We start from the raw sequence: 19,273 nt of genomic DNA on the forward strand, positions 1-19,273 counted from the left end.
CCTCTGAGATAAACTACAATCCTGTCTCACTCGCTTTTCAACCTCTACTCTCCTTTCATGTACATCGACTCCTACAACTGCTGTCTGGTTTCTGTGTAAGTTGTAAACAGCCATTACTACTTTCAGAATTTCAAAGAGCTTATTACGTCACCCTTTCCTTTCTGCGCAAGCTGACCACAGCAATTGCCAAGATCGTAAAAAACAACTTCACTGCCGGCCGGTGTGGCCGAGCAGTTCTAGGCGCTTCAGTCTGGAACCACGCGACCGCTACGGTCGCAGGTTCGAATCCTGCCTCGGGCATGGATGTGTGTGATGTCCTTAGGTTAGTTAGGTTTAAGTAGTAGTAAGTTCCATGGGAGTGATGACCTCAGACGTTAAGCCCCATAGTGCTCAGAGCCATTTGAACCATTTTTTGAACAACTTCACTACTCAGCGGTACTTTTTTAAAATTTTTGTAGTGCCATTGTAACCTGATAATGAAGTTTGTACCACGAAACATGTTGCTTTATTAATTAATTGGGAGTAACTCAACAAAATTTGTGACAGGTAGCGGTCCGTGGACAAACCTCTTAAATTTTGTGAACTCAAGCAGAAAAATGACGCTAGTTAAATAAACCGATACCAACTGGAGAACGAACACGCGAAATGAAAATTTACGTGTGTAACAAGTTTTATTACTGCATCTTATAAAAATCGTACATTAGTTATGAGGTATGTTTTATGTGAACTACTCTATAATATCACACCCTGAGATATATAGTGTTGCACACGAAAGGTCAAATGTAACAGGACTGTGGCATTATTACACTCGGAATTTAAGAAAATAGAAAATTGCTATATACACTACAGACCATTAAAATTGCTACACCACGAAGATGACGTGCTACAGACGCGAAATTAAACCGAAGATGCTGTGATATGCAAATGATTAGCTTTTCAGAGCATTCACACAAGTTTGGCGCCGGTGGAGACACCTACATCGTTCTGACATGAGGAAAGTTTCCAACCGATTTCTCATACACGAACAGCAGTTGACAGACGTTGCCTGGTGAAACTTTGTTGTGATGCCTCGTGTAAGGAGGAGAAGTACCATCACGTTCCCGACTTTGATAAAGGTCGGATTGTAGCCTATCGCGATTGCGGTTTATTGTATAGAGACATTGCTGCTCGCGTCGGTCGAGATCCAATGACTGTTAGCAGAATATGGAATCGGTGGGTTCATGAGGGTAATACGGAACGCCGTGCTGGATCCCAACGGCCTCGTATCACTAGCAGTCGAGATGACAGGCATCTTATCCGCCTGGCTGTAACCAATCGTGCAGCCACGTCTCGATCCCTGAATCAACAGATGGGGACGTTTGCAAGACAACAACCATCTGCACGAACAGTTCGACGACGTTTGCAGCAGCATGGACTCAGCTCGAAGACCATGGCTGCGGTTACCCTTGACGTTGCATCACAGACAGGAGCGCCTGAGATGGTGTACTCAACGACGAACCTCGGTGCACGAATGGCAAAACGTCATTTTTTCGGATGAATCCAGATTATGTTTACAGCATCATGATGCTCGCATCCGTGTTTGGCGACACCGCTGTGAACGTCATCGCCATATTGGCGTATCACCCGGCGTGATGGTATGGGGTGCCGTTAGTTAAACGTCCCGGTCACCTCTTGTTCGCATTGACGGCACTTTGAACAGTGGACGTTACATTTCAATTGTGTTACGACCCGTGGCTCTACCCTTCCATTCGATCCCTGCGAAACAATTTCAGCAGCATAACGCACAACCGCATGTTGGAGGTCCTGTACGGGCCTTTCTGGATACAGAAAATGTTCGACTGCTGCCCTGGCCAGCACATTCTCCAGATCTCTCACCAATTGGGAACGTCTGGTCAATGGTGGCCCAGCAACTGGCTCGTCACAATACGCCAGTCACTTCTGTCGATGAAGTGTGGTATCGTGTTGAGGTTGCGTGGGCAGCTGTACATGCACACGCCATCCAAGCTTTGTTTGACTCAATGCCCAGGCGTGTGAAGGCCGTTATTACGGCTAGAGGTGGTTGTTCTGGGTACTGATTTCTCAGAATCTATGCACCCAAATTGCGTGAAAATGTAATCACATGTCAGTCCTAGTATAGTATATTTGTCCAATGAATCCCCTTTTATCATCTGCATTTCTTCTTGGTGTAGCAATTTTAATGGCCAGTAGTGTAAGTGCCGGCCGGCTTGGCCGAGCGGTTCTAGGCGCTTTAGTCTGGAACTGCGCGACCGCTACGGTCGCAGGTTCGAATCCTGCCTCGGGCATGGATGTTTGTGATGCCCTTAGGTTAGTCAGGTTTAAGTAGTCCTAAGTTCTAGGGGACTGATGACCACAGATGTTAAGTCCAATAGTGCTCAGAGCCATTTGAACAAAGTAGTGTAACAGCAGCACTCGATTCGTTAGGTAAATGGTAGCAGGTGGAGAGGGAAAACCATAGCCATACTTGCCCGTAACATGGCTTTAGTTTTTCCGTCCTCTTCCCCACCGCACCACCGTACGAACACCGTGTTGCCACCACTCCCCATCAAAGGCTAAACTGCTAGAAGTCCCCATCAAAGGCTAAACTGCTACACGGCTTTTAATAGTAGAGCGCGCACATAAACACACACACACACACACACACACACACACACACACACGGAGAGAGAGAGCAGAGCGACGTTTATGACAGACGCCGCCTGTATGGGGGAGGGGAAGGCGGTAGGCCGCTGCCGTGTAGCGTGCGGAGCTGCTGGCGGGGACCAGCGACGTCACAGCGGGGCTTCCCCCCCCCCCCCCCCACCGATGCCATTGGGTAACCGCAGCGCTGCAGCGGCACAGCGTGACGTCACTGGAGCCTTCTCCCGCCCCGTCAGTGGGATCCTTGCCGCAACAGCCCGGCAGTGCGGGAGAATGTTAAGCGAGCGAACGAGCGAGACACAGCAGGTCGTACGTAGATCATAGTATACACAGGCAGGCTAAGCGAAACACTCGACTAGGAGCAGCCGCAGGTACGGGGATGTTCCGCTACGTCTGTATGCGTGCTAGATATAAACAAGACGGCGTACTTCAAGTCTGTTTTGTAAAATAAACAGGGTACATCGCTAAATATGTACTTCTGCACCCCACTGTTTCTGCTACTCCCATTATCAGATCAAAATTTAGAAACTGTACGAGGGTGTTTAAACTAAGGTTACAAGACCGGTATTCCCGCAGTTTTATTTGTATGTAGAAATTAGTTATGTGTAGTAATTCTGCCATGTACCGTTAGCCACCTACATCGCTAGTTGGGGCTAAACGCAAACGGCAACTCGTTTGGAAAATTTCTCTAGCGAAAAAATCCGCTGAGTTATTCAATTTCTCTGGGCGAAATCTGCGTTTGAAATTCACCGGCAGGTGCAAGAGTTTCACGGATAGACTGTAATGTCTCGTTAGCATGTCGCGGAACGGTGCCGGCAGAGAATACGTCACCGTGTGGATCATTATGGTCGACCTAGCACGTCATCAATAGGGTTCAACACAGCTCGCGTGGAGGGGGTGATTCAGAACAACAGGTTCAAATGGTTCAAATGGCTCTGAGCACTATGGGACTTAACAGCTATGGTCATCAGTCCCCTAGAACTTAGAACTACTTAAAGCTAACTAACCTAAGGACATCACACAACACCCAGTGATCATGAGGCAGAGAAAATCCCTGACCCCGCCGGGAATCGAACGCGGGAACCCGGGCGCGGGAAGCGAGAAGGCTACCGCACGACCACGAGCTGCGGACAGAACAACAGGAGGATCACGTTACGATTTACGACGATAGAATTGAGAACAGGATGAAACTGCAAGAACGTAGCAGAACACCCAAGGATACAATACGAACAGGAGAGTCAGTTAATACAGGCAAGGCTTCCGGTCCAGATTGGATACCAATCAGTTTCCTTTCAGAGCATGCAGATGCAATAGCTCCATATTTAGCAATTATATACAACCGCTAGCTCACAGAAAGTTCCGTACCTAAAGACTGGAAAGTTTCTCAACTCACACCAATATACAAAAGGGGAAATAGGAGTAATACGCTGAATTACAGGCCGATATCACTAACGTCGATTTGCAGTAGGGCTTTGGAGCATATAGTACATTCGAACATTATGAAGTACCTCGAAGAAAACGATTTACTGACGGATAGTGAGCACGGATTCAGGAAATATCGTTCTCGCGGAACACAACTAGCTTTTTATACTCGTGAAGTAATGAGTGCTTTCGACAGGAGATGCCACATTGACTCCATATTTTTAGACGTCCAGAAGGCTTTCGACACTGTTCCTCGCAGGCCTATTCTAACCAAACTGCGTGCCTATGGAATATTGCCTCCGTTGTGCGACTGGATTCGTGATTTCCTGTCAAAAAAGGTCACAGTTCGTAGTAATAGACGGAAAGTCATCGAGTAAAACAGAGTATCCGGCGTTCCCTATGGAAGTGTTATAGGCACTCCATTTTCCTCATCTATATTGAAATGTCGTGTGGCTAGGCCTCCCGTTGTCCGCCGCTCGTGGTCTCGCGGTAGCGTTCTCGCTTCCCGAGCACGGGGTCCCGGGTTCGATTCCCGGCGGGGTCAGGGATTTTCACCTGCCTCGAGATGACTGGGTGTTTGTGTTGTCCTCATCATTTCATCATCATCCAGGAAAGTGGCGAAATTGGACTGAGCAAAGGTTGGGAAATTGTACGGGCGCTGATAACCACGCAGTTGAGCGCCCCACAAACCAAACATCATCATCATCCTAGGGCCTCCCGTCGGGTAGACCGTTTCCCTGGTGCAGGTCTTTCGAGTTGACGCCACTTAGGCGACCTGCGCGTCAATGTGGATGAAATGATGATGGTTAGGACAACACAACACCCAGTCCCTGAGCGGAGAAAATCTCCGACCCAACCGGGAATCGAACCCGGGACCTTAGGATTGACATTCCGTCACGCTGACCACTCAGCTACCGGGGCCGGACCTCATCTATATTAACAACATATGAGACAATGTCAGTAGCCCTCTTAGATTGTTTGCAGATTATGGTGTCATTTACCGTCTTGTAAAGTCGTCAGATGACCAAAATGAATTGCAAAATGATTTAGATAAGATGTCTGTGTGGTGCGAAAAGTGGCAGTTGATCCTCAATAAAGAAAAGTGTGAAGTTATTCGCATGAATACAAAAAGAAATCCGCTTAATTTTGATTACAGGATCACACATATCTGAAGGCTTTAAATTCAACTAAATACTTAGGGATTACAATTACAAATAACCTATGTTGGAACGATCACATAGATAATATTGTGGGTAGAGCAAACCAAAGACTGCGATTCATTGGCAGAACACTTAGAAGATCTACTAAAGAGACTGCTTGCACTAAACTTGTCCGTCATATTGGAGTATTGCTGTGAGGTGTGGGATCCGTATCAAGTGGGACTGACGGATGATACTTAAAAAGTACAAAGAATGGCAGCTCGTTTTGTATTATCGTGAAACAGGGGAGATAGTGCCACAGATATGATACGTGAATTGGAGTGGCAATCATTAAAACAAAGGGGTTTTTCGTTGCGACGGGATCTTCTCATGAAATTTCAATCACCAGTTTTCTCCTCCGATTGCGAAAACGTTCTGTTGGCACCCAACTACATAGGGAGAAATGATCATCTCGATAAAGTAAGAGAACGCAGCGCTCGTATAGAAAATTTTAAGTGCTCGTTTTTCCCGCGCGCCGTTCGAGAGTGGAACGGTAGGGAGACAACTTGAAGGTGGTTCATTGAACCCTCTGCCAGGCACTTAATTGTGATTAGCAGAGTAATCACGTAGATGTAGGGTAGAGTCAAACTCATCCCATGGAGCGACAAGTACCGAAACTAATATATAGACTATGTCGAAAAATACCCCAATGTATGTATTATCAGTTGGCTGCCTTGGTTGTATGAAATAAAATGTACATGAGCCGCTGCACGCTTCGTTTTCTTAGTTTCGGATCACCTCTGGAAAACAAGATCCAGCGTCAGTTTCAATAAAACCTATGCCTAAATTATAAGTTTTGAGCTGATTACGCCAGTAACCGAAACTACGATATAGATAAACACGTACAGCGGTGGTTCAGTGATGATGTTACAGGTTCTCAGGGACGATGAAAAAACAGCAAATGTTGACATAAAAGTTGTAAGTAGGCTGTTTAGGTTTTTATGTTGGTAACGCCACGTAGCGCTCTGTATGAAAATCACTGACTGTGCTGTGTGCAGTCTGTGGCTGGTTTGCATTGTTGGAATATTTGCTATTGTATTGTTGGGCAGTTAGATGTGAACAGCGCGTAGAGTTGCGCAGATGGAGGTGAGCCGCCAGCAGTGGTGGATGTGTGGAGAGAGATGGCAGAATTTTAAGAGCGGACGATCTGGACGTGTGTCCGCCAGAAAGAGTAAATTTGTAATACTGGATATCAGGAACTGATATATATATATGATGACTTTTGAATATTATTAAGGTAAATACATTGTTCGTTCTGTATCAAAATCTTTCATTTGCTAACTATGCCTGTCAGTTGTTAGTGCCTTCAGTAGTTAAAATCTTTTATTTAGCTGGCAGAATTGGCGCACGCTGTATTACAGTAGTTTGAGTAACGAAGATTTTTGTGAAGAAAGTGATTTATGAAAGGTACAGGTTATTGTTAGTCAGGGCCATTCTTCTGTAGGGATCATTGAAAGTCAGATTGCGTTGCGCTAAAAATATTGTGTGTCAGTTTAGTGAATGTCTGAGTACGTTTAGTTTTGCTTAGTTGTTTGAAAATCAAATAACATAGAGCTTCATATAATATGAATCATTCCCTTAGAAAAATTTAAAAATGATAGTGCTGGAAAACATATATAATATGAAACATTCCCTTAGAAAAATTTTATAAAGGATAGTGCTGGGAAACATATCTATGAGGGCTGTCCAGAAAGTAAGTTACGATTGATCGCGAAATGAAAATCACAGTGAAAATCAGAAATGTTTCATTTGTAACAGTTAGCTACACCTTTCCGCTAATTCTCTACGTAGTCGCCGTTCTGACTCAGACATTCGTCGTAGCGTTGTACCAACTTTCCAATACCCTCATCATAGAAGGCAGCCTCCAGTGCTTTCCAACAATTCTCTACGCTGGCCTAAAGCTCGTTGTCTGTGCCAAAATGTTGTCTTCATAGCCAGCGGTTCGTTTGAGCAGAGATGAAACTCAGTGGGAGACAATTATGGGCTGTATTGTGGGTAACCAAACATTTCCAATTGAAACGATGCAGGAACATCTTCATTGCCCCTGCAGAATGAGGCTGAGAATTGTCTTGATGAAGAAACCGCACGACAGTTATGTAATGTTGGTTGCATATCTTCAGGGGAAAATTCTCACCAGGCCCTCGTACTTGGCGGGAGACACTACTTTCTATAACATCTTTACGCGCTCACTAAGAGCTCAGGAATGAAAAGAGCGACATAATTCTACATAGAGTCATACTAGAGACACTGCCCAACACATGTTTGCAAAGCTTTATCGGATTTTCATAGTCGTTTCCATTTCGCGACCGATCGTAACTTACTTTCTGGACAGCCCTTGTAATATAAAACATTCCCTTAGAAAAAATTTATAAATGATAGTGCTGGAAAACATATATAAAATGAAACATTCCCATAGAAAGTTTTTATAGATGATAGTGCTGGAAAACATATATAATATGAAACATTCCCTTAGAAAATTTTTATAAATGACAGTGCTGGTAAACCTCTATATTATTTGATTTTCAAACAGATGAGCAAAACTAAACGTACTCAGACATTCACTAAACTAAGACACAATATTTTTAGCGCAACGCAATCTGACTTTCAATAATCCCAACAGAAGAATGGCCCTGACTATCAATAACATATACCTTTCATGAATCACTTACCTCACAGAAATCTTCGTTACTCAAACTACTGGAATTCAGCGAGCGCCAATACTGCCAGCTAAATAAAAGATTCTAACTACTGAAGGCACTAATTACTGATAGGCGTAGTTAGCAAATGAAAGATTTTGATACAGTACGAACAATGTATTTACCTTAATAATATTCAAAAGTCATCATATATCTATCAGTTCATGATATCCAGTATTATAAATTTACTCTTTCTGGCGGACACACGTCCAGATCGCCCGCTCTTAAAATTCTGCCATCTCTCTCCCCACATCCACCACTGCTGGCAGCTCACCTCCATCTGCGCAACTCTACGCGCTGTTCACATCCAACTGCCCAACAATACAGTAGCAAATATTCCAACAATGCAAACCAGCCACAGACTGCACACAGCACAGTCAGTGATTTTTATACAGAGCACTACGTGGCGTTACCAATATAAAAACCTAAACAGCCTATTTACAAAGTTTTTTTGATTATAGCACCGCTTCAGAATTGATGAGCCAAACCACTGTGATCACAGCACACCGCGACGTTAGATGCCTCGTGGTGGTGTTGCTGGCACGTGACGCAGTTAGGACAGAATGTAAGCGTGTAACACCACAGCTCTTATGCTGTATGGATTTATTTTGTTTTTTTGCTTTATTTAATGTTACATTGTTGATCGTCTGTAAATGTGTTTGAATCGATAACATAAAATTGTGTACTCTTTTCTTTGTTAAAACTTTGATGTCGTGGTTTGTTTCTATACAAAGTAGTGTATCTGCAATTTATATTCTTTGTCCCATTTGGAGGGAACAAAACTTACTGTATATGATTGTAATTATGTGTGAATAATTTTTTGTAGAGATGTCAGTATGTGCAAATGTTCTGTTCTATTTAATGTATTTGTTTGCTGTTATGCAAATTGCTGATCCTCACTTAGGGCTCTTAGTTATTCTGTATGTAAAAGGTGTAGTGATTCCCCTCGGGAATGGAACTGTGTAGCGCGCGCAAATTGTGGTTGGCCTAGGTGGAAAATGTGGAACTGATAGTCAGTCGGGGACGAGCCACCAGTCGGAGACGAGCCAGCAGTCGGAGACGAGCTACGAGTCCGTGCACTGCCATTATAAAGGTGCATATTGTGCTGATTCAGAGAGAGGCTTTTTTCTGATACTTTCCAATGCCTCGGATGGGTGGATAAATAGCTGGAACTATTCTGGAATTTGTATTTATCATCGCCACCAAGAAATGACAGAGTCCAGCAAATCTACCTGCAATTCCACCTACCAACATGCAGTGGCCACCACATTGCGCAATCATTGTATCGGAATACTGCATTGATGTACAGTGAAGGATCAGCCTAATGGATGTGTTAGTGTGCTGAAATATAAAGTAATTCATATCTGAATTTATGTACCTACCTTGATTTTACTCCTCATCATAACACCTCTCAGGGTCCTCTCCGTTTGAAGTAAAGTGATTACCGAGTGTCCTTACTGAAAGTACATTGAAACCCAGTTTTCTAATTGATACCCTTTGAACATAGTAAAGAGAAAGTTAAAGTTAATGATGCTTGCTGAAATAATTTTCCTAGTAAAACTGCTTATTAAAGTGTTATTGCCAACTTCAAATTAAAATTTCTCAAGACAGTGGCTTATAGAGTTTTGCTTAGTAAATAATCACACTACTGCCTGTTGTTAATATCAGAAAGTGGGTCAGTATCTTACATTAATGTTAATTTTATGTTTCACAGTAGTAAAAGTAGAAAACTGCATAGTAGGAAATTATATGTTCATGATCACTAAGTGTTTATCTCTCTTGTGTGCATATTAACAGTATAAAGACCACTCAGTTTGTGTAAACCCTGAAAGTGATAGTGTTTTTCTGTATGTGTTATAATTTTGGAAATAGTTTTTGTGCTGCTTCAGTTGTTAGCTTCAATCTTAAAACATATGTGTGTCAGAGTTCATTGCACTCGCGTGTGGCTAAGTCTAGGTTGTGTTTGTCCGTTGTAGTTACTTATACCTACTTTCATAAACGAGAACGTTAATCTTTCTCTTGCCTAATTAGGCTGGCGACCGTTTCCCTTATTCTATAAACAGTATAGCTAGGCAAAATTTTTGTTTGTCACTATTCCATTATTAACGTAATTCTGACTTTAATTCCCGATAAGCCACCTCCGTTAGGAACAACACGGTCAACATAACAAAATTCCTCTCAGAGGGTAACACTGCTCTGTTGCTTTGTGCCATAGTTGCTTTTACAAAATAGTTTTATGTTACAACCTGTTTCTAGCATTGAGGTTATGGTACAGTAGTAGCAGACAGGAGTGTTATAAGCGGAACAGCATGGGCAGTCATTATGGCAAAGATACGGCCATCAAATGGAGAAATCTATTCATATAATCGCTTTTGACAAAGCGCACATTGATTCGGCGCTGCGACTGGAAGCGAGAATTTCTGAAACGGCGAAGCTGGTGGCTTGAGCACCTGTGGAAACTGGTTGGAGGATGGGGAAATAACGAGTAGGCCGTATGGTACTGGAGGACCGCATCTCATCACAAAATGCACAGGTCGGAAGATCCCCCACTGTATCATCCAGGACAGGCAGCGACGTGTCGCAGTGGTGGTGCAGGAATAAGTATTTTGGAGCACACCGTTCAAAGGCCATTGTTGAACTTGGAGCTCCACGTCGGGCGATCCCTATGTGCTCCTGTGCTGACCCAACTATATAAGTCAATTATGATTGCAGTGGGCACGGTATCACTGAGTTTTCACTGTGTGTCAATACAAACGTGTCGCCTGTCGGATGAATCGGATTTCCTGTTACGCCAGGTCGATGGCTGGGTCATTATACACCGTCATCCAGGCGAGTGGCTGCACGAAACATTCACCGTGACACAGATGCAGGCCGGAGAGGCCAGAATTATGCTATTGGGTACACTGAGTTGGGCTTCCATAGGATCTGTGGTGGTAATCGAATGCGTCGTGATAGCAGTGAAATGCATCGTTGGAAGTCTCACCTTACGGCGGTGACACCTTCCAGTAGGATAACTGTCTGTGTTGCAACGTCAGAATCTTGCTAGACTAATGTCTGAAGTAGTGCTGGAGGAAACTGACACCGTGAATCCTTCAGGGGTGTCCTTAAATCCGTAAGAGTACGAGGGGATGGAGATATATTCTGAACAGCACGTCGCAAGTCATCCCAAATATGATCAATAACGTTCATGTCTGGGGACTTTGGTGGCCAGCTGAAGTGTTTAAACTCGGAAGAGTGTTCCTGGAGCAACTCTGTAGCAATTGTGGACGTGTGGGGCGCGCGTTGTCCTGCTGGAATTGGCAACGTCCGTCGGAATGCACAACGGACGTGAGTGGTTGCTTACGTACGTGTCACCTGTCAGAGTCGTATCTAGACGCATCAGGCGTCCCGTATCACTCAACTGCATACGCCCTGCACCATTATAGAGCCTTCACCAGCTTGAACGGTCCCCTGCTGACATGCAGGGTCCATGGATTCACGATGTTGTCTCCATACACGTACAGGTCCATCCGCTCGATACAATTTGAAACGAGACTCGTCGGAAAAGGCAACATGTTTCCAGTTATCAACAGTCCAGTGTCGGTGTTGACGGGCCCAGGCGAGGCGTTGAGCTTTGTGTCGTGCAGTCATCAAGTGGGCCCTCGGCTCCGAAAGCCCATATCGATGACGTTTTGTCGAATGGTTCGCACGCTGACACTTGCTGTTGGCCGAGCATTGTAATCTTCAGCAATTTGCGGAAGTGTTGAACTTCTGTCATTCTGAACGATTGTCTTCAGTCGTCATTGGTACCGTTCTTGCAGGATCTTTTTCCAGCCTCAGCGATATCGAAAATTTGATGTTTTACCGGGTTGCTTATATTCACGGTACTTTCCTGAAATGGTCGAATGAGAAAACCCCACTTCATCGCTACTTCAGAGACGCTATGTCCCACCACGTTCAAACTCACTTAAATCTTGATAGCCTACCGTTGTAGCAGCAGTAACCGATCCAACAACCGCGCCACACACTTGTTGTCTTTGTAGGCTTCGCCGACCGCGGCGCCATACACTGTCTGTTTACTTATGTCTTTATTTGAATATGCATACCTATAAAAGTTTCTTGGCGCTTCAGTGTATATCAGCCTACTCCAAAAGGGTCCTAACTGATATACCGTCTGCTCCGGCACACTTGCCTTTTTAGTGATTAAAGTTTCTTTGCTATACTGAGGGCATGCAGTTATAAATTGCTCACGTTACCTGCTGTTCTTGATTCGATTTCTAGTATATTTACAGCAAATTCTTTGGTGAAGGAATTTCCGATAAGCGTGGCTAGTAATTCCGCTTTAGTGGCGCTGTCGTTGGTAACATTAGCATTGCCATCAAGCACCAAAAGTCTTGCCGTGGTATATTTTACATGCGACCAGAATGTCTTTGGATTATCTACCAGATACAAAGACAGAGTTTCTTTGTGGAAACTGTTGAATGTACACTACTGGCCATTATAATTGCTACTCCACGAAGATGACGTGCTACAGAGGCGAAATTTAACCGACAGGAGGAAGATGCTGTGATAAGAAATGATTAGCTTTTCAGAGCATTCACACAAGGTTGGCAACGGTGGCGAACCCTACAACGTTTCCGACTTTGATAAAGGTCGGATTGTAGCCTGTAGCGATTGCGGTTTATCGTATCGCGACATTGCTGCTCGCATTAGTCGAGATCCAATGACTGTTAGCAGAATATGGAATCGGTGGGTTCAGGAGGGTAATACGGAACGCCGTGCTGGATCCCAACGGCCTAGTATCACTAGCAGTCGAGATGACAGGCATGTGTATTCGTCATCGCCATACTGGCGTATCATCCGGCGTGATGCTATAGGGTGCCATTGGCTACAAGACTCGGCCACCTCTTGTTCGCATTGACGGCATTTTGAACAGTGGACGTTACATTTCAGATCTGTTACGACCCGTGGCTCTACCCTTCATTCGATCCCTGCGAAACCCCACATTTCAGCAGCACAATGCACGACCGCATGTTGCAGGTCCTATACGGGCCTTTCTGGATACAGAAAGTGTTCGACTGCTGCCCTGGCCAGCACATTCTCCACATCCCTCACCAACTGGAAACGTCTGGTCAATGGTGGCCGAGCAACTGGCTCGTCACAATGCGCCAGTCACTACTCTTGATGAACTGTGGTATCGTGTTGAAGCTGCATGGGCAGCTGTATCTGTACACGCCATCCAAGCTCTGTTTGACTCAATGCCCAGGCGTATCAAGGCCGTTATTACGGTCAGAGGTGGTTGTTCTGGGTACTGATTTCTCAGGATCTATGCACTCAAATTGCGTAAAATGGTTCAAATGACTCTGAGCACTATGGGACTCAACTTCTGAGGTCATCAGTCCCCTAGAACTTAGAACTACTTAAACCTAACTAACCTAAGAACATCACACACATCCATGCCCGAGGCAGGATTCGAACCTGCGACCGCAGCGGTCGCACGGTTCCAGACTGAAGCGCCTAGAACCGCTCGGTCACTCCGGCCGGCCCAAACTGCGTAAAAATGTAATCACATGTCAGTTCTAGTATAATATATTTGTCCATTGAATACCCATTTAGCATCTGCATTTATTCTCGGTGCAGCAATTTTAGTGGTCAGTAGTGTATCTCATACTAAAGACCTACAAGGGTTGGACAAAAATATGGAATCACCGAAAATACGACACATTACCATGCCTGTAGAAAATGTATTGGCATTCCAGACAACTTCCAGTCGTTTTGCAGTGGATGAATACAGCTTCTCTACGGCTGGGAGGGGAATGTTATATAATTCTCTCTGCAAAATAGGGGCACATTCAGGTAACGAGAACAGAGGTGCATAGCTATAACCCACCATGCTCTCCAAAGTTGAACACAAAGGCTCAATAATACTGAAATTTTGTGGCTGCGGTGGCCAGGGAAGATACGACAGTTCTTCCTCGAGCTCACAAAACCGGCCCTGGAGGATGCGAACAGTGCGAACAGGGAGCCTGTCTTCTTGGAGCACACCACCACCGTTGGGGAAGACGCACTGCAGTATGGGATTGACTCGATCAGCCAAAATGATCACATAATCCTTCGCAGTAATGCGAACTTGCGGAATGACCATGGGGACAGTACAATACCACAATATGGGTGCCTAAATCATCACCATACCTCCGCTACATTTCACTTTTGGGACGTAAACTCAGACAGAACTTGGAATCAGTGTGAAACAATACTCATCTGAGCAGATAACGTTCTTCGACTGTTTCATTGTCAAGATTTTATGGCTTCGGCTCCACGTTTTCCTTTTACGGGCATTTACGTAACTGATGTGTGATTTCGAAATTCCAGCTCTCCTTGCAATTGTTTGGTCACGGAGCTGTCTTCATGTTGTTTTGGCGCTGAGATATTTTTCGTGAGAGTCATCTTTAATGACTGACTGTCGCGATCACTCGACACAGACTTTCGGCAGCGTTGTGGTTTAGCGGATGATGTTTTTACGCTTTTTCTGTATGCAGTACAAATCTTCGAAACAGAATCATCTGAACACCAAAGACTTCGGGCTCACTTGTTTACAGAAACACCCACCACACGAACATCGTTTCTTTGGTCAACAATTTGCACTGGTTCGAAGAACTTAGCTCCGACATAATGCACTCACAACTACACAGAACACTGTCCATGACGCAGTGCCTAGACCACTGGAATCGCATTCGGGAGCTACGGTCGCAGGTTCGAATCCTGCCTCGGGCATGGATGTGTGTGATGCCCTTAGGTTTGTTAGGTTTAAGTAGTTCTAAGTCCTAGGGGACTGATGACCTCAGATGTTAAGTCCCATAGTGCTCAGAGCCATTTGAACCATTTAACACAAGTAAAGCTGATTGCACATAATGATACGCAAATAAACATCGAACTGAGGGCCCCCACAAGAAACCAAGGCGGTCTAATAACAGCTGATGAAATTCTAGTCTTATCTGACATAACAACTGTTTCAGTGATACGTTTAACATAGTTTTCGTGGTTCAGTACCTCAGACGGTAAAAATGGAACACTTACAGGATTACTTTGTTGTCCCTGTGTCTGCTGAGGCCCCTTTCTTCTCAAGAAAGAGTAGAAGTGTCAACTTGGAATTTATTTTAAGTATTGAATTCTATGGGCCCCTGGTGGTGTAGAAAAGTGAAGCTTCTAAGTGAATGCGAGCAGCAGATACGACCATTTATGTCACATGTTTTGATACTCACAAACTCACTCATCAAAACTTATACATGAAGACTCTTTGTACATGTGGGGCCTGGTGTTCCACTATACACAAGTTTACTTTCTTTGCACTGGTGCCATCTTCGACTTAGAATGTGTTCTCCCAGCGTAGTTACCAGTGGAATGCTCCCCATGACTCGATAGCAGCACATCGCCCGCTGGAGAGCGACAGAGAGTGCTCATCTTGTTTATGGTGTTTACATCTGTTTGCACGAACTCAATGTTGCCGTTAGAATGGCCCTTAGTGCAGATATGTTCCGGGTGATTATACGAGGGCTGTCCAGAAAGTAAGTTACGATCGGTCGCGAAATGGAAACGACTATGAAAATCCGATAAAGCTTTGCAAAGATGTGTTGGGCAGTGTCTCTAGTATGTCTTTAGGTAGAATTATGTCGCTCTTTTCATTCCTGAGCTCTTAGTGAGCGCGTAAAGATGTTATAGAAAGTAGTGTCTCCCGCCAAGTACGAGGGCCTGGTGAGAATTTTCCCCTGAATCTATGCAACCAACATTACATAACTGTCGTGCGGTTTCTTCTTCAAGACAATTCTCAGCCTCATTCTGCAGGGGCAATGAAGATGTTCCTGCATCGTTTCAATTGGAAATGTTTGGTTATCCACAATACAGCCCGTAATTGTCTCCCACTGAGTTTCATCTCTGCTCAAACGAACCGCTGGCTATGAAGACAACATTTTGGCACAGACAACGAGCTTTAGGCCAGCGTAGAGAATTGGCGGAAAGCACTGGCGGATCCATTCTATGATGAGGGTATTGGAAAGTTGGTACAACGCTACGACGAATGTCTGAGTCAGGACGGCGACTACGTAGAGAAGTAGCTGGAAGGTGTGGCTAACTGTTACAAATGACACATTTCTGATTTTCACTGTGATTTTCATTTCGCGATCAATCGTAACTTACTTTCTGGACAGCCCTCGTAATTAAAATGCCGCTTCTCACAGGGATCCAGTATGGGCTGTAGTTGTTGAACTGCAAGTAACATAGTGATGATCTGCTGAAACGTTTCAGTTCAGCTACTTATGCTATTAGTGTGACTGCAAATTTTAGTGATACAGATAAACCGTGCGGGGTGGCCGCGCGGTTTGGGGCGTCATGTCACGGACTGCGCGGCCCCTCCCGCCTCTGACATTACAGCCTTTATCACTGCGATTTTTAACATGTAAAAGTTTTTTTTTCTGCATTCGCGTCAGTATGTGCGAACTTTTAACATATACCAATGAATGTTGTAACCAGATATCTTTGCCGCGCTCCTGAAAAGCGCAGAATATCACGATAGCTATAAACTGTTATACGCTGCTATCGATCAGTAAAAAAACGATGCACCTATGTTTCAAAATAACAATTGCCAATTTTTACTTCTGCAGGGAGCCGCGCCGCTCTCTAGCTCTTCTGTGAACGTGTTGCGAGTCGGACGCAAAAGTATTGTGCTCCATACTGATATAATCATTTTATTGTAACTTTAAGAATTTAAGTGATTAAAAATATATGTAGCCACAAACAAGCGAGAATGTGTATCATGAAAATTCGCTCCACCGCCACAATGGGTGGCCATGTTAATGTAAGTTTCCGTTTCATAATTAATACGTGAAGCCTTGAAGTTTGTTTAATTTCAAAGAAAATCTCTCAACCTTATTTTCATTAATTATACTTGTGATAATCTTTCCTGTTTAAAAGATTTATGCAGCTTATGATCCAGCGTGTGTTCTGTCGGAACAGGAGGCTGTCGTGACGACATCGTTATAGTATTTATTCCAAGTTCTTTCAGTTCCGTTTATATGTTCGTACAAATCCAATTAGTTGGTCCCTTAGGTTTCTTTCATGTAACTTCCGTCTGTTTCCTCCGCGCGATCTTCCTCCGAAAAAAAATTTCTGTTCATTTTTTTTTAGTAATTTTCGATATCGCGAATGAGAAAAGACAGCCGAACAGCCGAACGGAACACCACGACTTTTCTAACGTCGGAGAGTACCGCACGAATTTTCCGCTAAAAGGTAATAGAATTTCTTAAAGCTGGATCAATTACACATGTTGCTGCTGTTCTCCGACAAATCTGGTGTGATTAATAGTAATTTATTCTGTCACGACAAAAAGAACCAATTTTATTTTTACCAAAGCAACAAAGCTTTCAATTAAATTACTAAAAAAAAAAAATCATACCAGACGCCGGAGATTCGAGTCTTCCCTCGGGCACGGGGGTGTGTGTTGTTCTTAGCATAAGTTAGTTTAAGTAGTGTGTAAGTCTAGGGACGACCTAAGCAGTTTGGTCCCTGAGGAATTCACACACATTTGAACACTTTTTTGATACACATATCAGTAAAATAGCCTACTATGCCTATTTTCATTCACTGCATTTTCATATCGCGTCGTATTTTGGGGTAATTCACCATTATGAGAATAAGTTTTCACTGCACAAAGCGTGTTATCAGAATAATAGTTGGAGTCCATCCAAGAGCACCTTGCAGACATTTATTTAAGGACTTACGGATATTCATATTACCTTCACAGTACTAGTATTCACTTATGAAATTTGTAATTAATAAGGGGTACCAATTAAAAAATAATAGTAAAGTGCGTAGCTACAACACCAGAAGAAAGAATGATTTTCACTATTTTGGTGTCCGCCTCCGGCAGCTGAGCGGTCAGCGCGACAGAATGTCATCCTAAGAGCCTGGGTTCGATTCCCGGCTGAGGGACTGGGTGCTGTGTTGTCCTGATCATCATCATTTCATCCCCATCGACGCGCAAGTTGCCGAAGTGGCGTCAAATCAAAGGCTTGCACCTGGTGAACGGTCTATCCGACGCTACTACTGCAGTGGATGACCGCTACCTAGCGATTATGACTTTGAGGAACTCCGACAGCACCGGCACCATGTTGAATAATGCTTTTCGTGTAGCCTTAGTCACACGACATTTATATTTTTACTATTTTCGTTTAAGTCAGACATCATTGGCAGAGAAAGTAGCGAATTACGCTGCCACACAAGTCTGTGGTCATTTGCTATATGACATTAAAAGTTTGACACATAGCCAACAATCATTTTGAAAAAAGATTAAAATAATTTCTGAATGACAGCTGCTTCTACTCAATACATGAATTTTTAGACATGAACTATTGTTAAACTCAGACTTTCCACAGGATTACGAAATGTCGTATTCACGATCTGTGGAAGAAGTATTCATGTATTATAATATGACAGCGAAATTTGGTATATACGCTACCGCGTTAATGCCGAACAGATTTTGCGCTGCAATAAAAAATAGTTTCAATTTTGGCGACCAGGTGCAAAGCTAGAGGTGTGCATCCATAAAGACGTAAAGTTTCCATATGTATCGGATTAGAAATTGGATGTGGGCAGAAAAGGTCACTCAAGCGAGAAGGACAAAAGTGCTGACTTCATTATTAACGGTTATGGCTTGTCAAATGGCAGCATAGGTGTCGTATCATCACACAAACAGGGTACTGCGCCAGATTTGCACCTGGTGGCAAAAACTGCAACTAATGTTTTTTACGGCATAAATTGGTTCGGCATTAACACCAAGTTTCGCTGCCTTATAATAGCTGTAGCCCACACTGGACCTCCGTGAGCACTTTAATTATAAGCAACCGGTATATTGCCTTCCCCGTTGCGGTCGGAGGAAGGTAATGGCAAAGCACCTTCGGTAGGAAGCCGGCCGAAGTGGCCGTGCGGTTAAAGGCGCTGCAGTCTGGAACCGCAAGACCGCTACGGTCACAGGTTCGAATCCTGCCTCGGGCATGGATGTTTGTGATGTCCTTAGGTTAGTTAGGTTTAACTACACTCCTGGAAATTGAAATAAGAACATCGTGAATTCATTGTCCCAGGAAGGGGAAACTTTATTGACACATTCCTGGGGTCAGATACATCACATGGTCACACTGACAGAACCACAGGCACATAGACACAGGCAACAGAGCATGCACAATGTCGGCACTAGTACAGTGTATATCCACCTTTCGCAGCAATGCAGGCTGCTATTCTCCCATGGAGACGATCGTAGAGATGCTGGAT

The sequence above is a fragment of the Schistocerca cancellata genome, chromosome 10, assembly GCF_023864275.1.
Source record: "Schistocerca cancellata isolate TAMUIC-IGC-003103 chromosome 10, iqSchCanc2.1, whole genome shotgun sequence".
Classification (NCBI taxonomy): domain Eukaryota; kingdom Metazoa; phylum Arthropoda; class Insecta; order Orthoptera; family Acrididae; genus Schistocerca; species Schistocerca cancellata.